The sequence below is a fragment of the Arachis duranensis genome, chromosome 5, assembly GCF_000817695.3.
Source record: "Arachis duranensis cultivar V14167 chromosome 5, aradu.V14167.gnm2.J7QH, whole genome shotgun sequence".
Lineage (NCBI taxonomy): Eukaryota > Viridiplantae > Streptophyta > Magnoliopsida > Fabales > Fabaceae > Arachis > Arachis duranensis.
The window spans coordinates 40811227-40812203 of record NC_029776.3 but is presented as its reverse complement, the minus strand read 5'-3'; the positions used below and the strand labels follow the sequence as shown (position 1 = coordinate 40812203).

Below are 977 nucleotides of genomic sequence, written 5' to 3'. Positions count from 1 at the left end.
AAAAGGCATTCTTGTTGAAGCTGATTTGGAACCTGAAAGGACTTTGAAGAGGAAACTAAGAGAAGCTAAATTACAACAATCCAGAGATAACCTTGCTGAAATTTTCGAACAAGAAAAGGAGATGGCAGCCGAACCCAACAACAATAATGTAAGAAGGATGCTTGGTGATTATACTACACCTATGTCCAAGTTTGATGGAAGAAGCATCTCAATTCCTGCCATTGGAGCAAACAATTTTGAGCTGAAACCTTAACTAGTTTCTCTAATGCAACAAAACTGCAAGTTTCATGGACTTCCATCAGAAGATTCCTATCAATTTTTAACTGAGTTCTTACAGATCTGTGAGACTATTAAGACTAATGGAGTAGATCCTGAAGTCTACAGGCTCATGCTTTTTCCTTTTGCTGTAAGAGACAGAGCTAGAATATGGTTGGACTCACAACCTAAGGATAGCCTGGACTCCTAGGATAAGCTGGTCACGGCCTACTTGGATAAATTCTTTTCTTCTCAAAAGCTGAGCAAGCTTAGAGTGGATGTTCAGACCTTCAAGCAAAAAGATGGTGAATCCCTTTATGAAGCTTGGGAAAGATACAAGCAGATGACCAAAAAGTGTCCTTTTGACATGTTTTCAGAATGGACCATGATAGATATATTCTATTATGGTCTGTCTGAGTTCTCTAAGATGTCACTGGACCATTTTGCAGGTGGATCCATTCACCTAAAGAAAACACCTGCAGAGGCTCAAGAACTTATTCAAATGATTGCAAATAACCAGTTCATGTACACTTCTGAAAGGAATTCCGTGAATAATAGGACGCCTCAGAGGAAAGGAGTTCTTGAAATTGATGCTCTGAATGCCATATTGGCTTAGAATAAAATGTTGACTCAGCAAGTCAACATGATTTCTCAAAGTCTGAATGTATGGCAAAATGCATCCAATAGTACTAAAGAGGCATCTTCTGAAGTAGAAGCTTATG

General features: G+C 38.8%; 1 non-coding gene across 1 annotated transcript; it reads right to left on the bottom strand.

The window, feature by feature from the left end:
* Positions 1-520: 520 nt before the first annotated feature.
* On the bottom strand, positions 521-624 carry LOC127748235 (small nucleolar RNA R71). The gene has a single exon (XR_008010177.1). It is a non-coding gene; the product is annotated as a small nucleolar RNA R71 (small nucleolar RNA).
* Between the last annotated feature and the right edge of the window lie 353 nt (positions 625-977).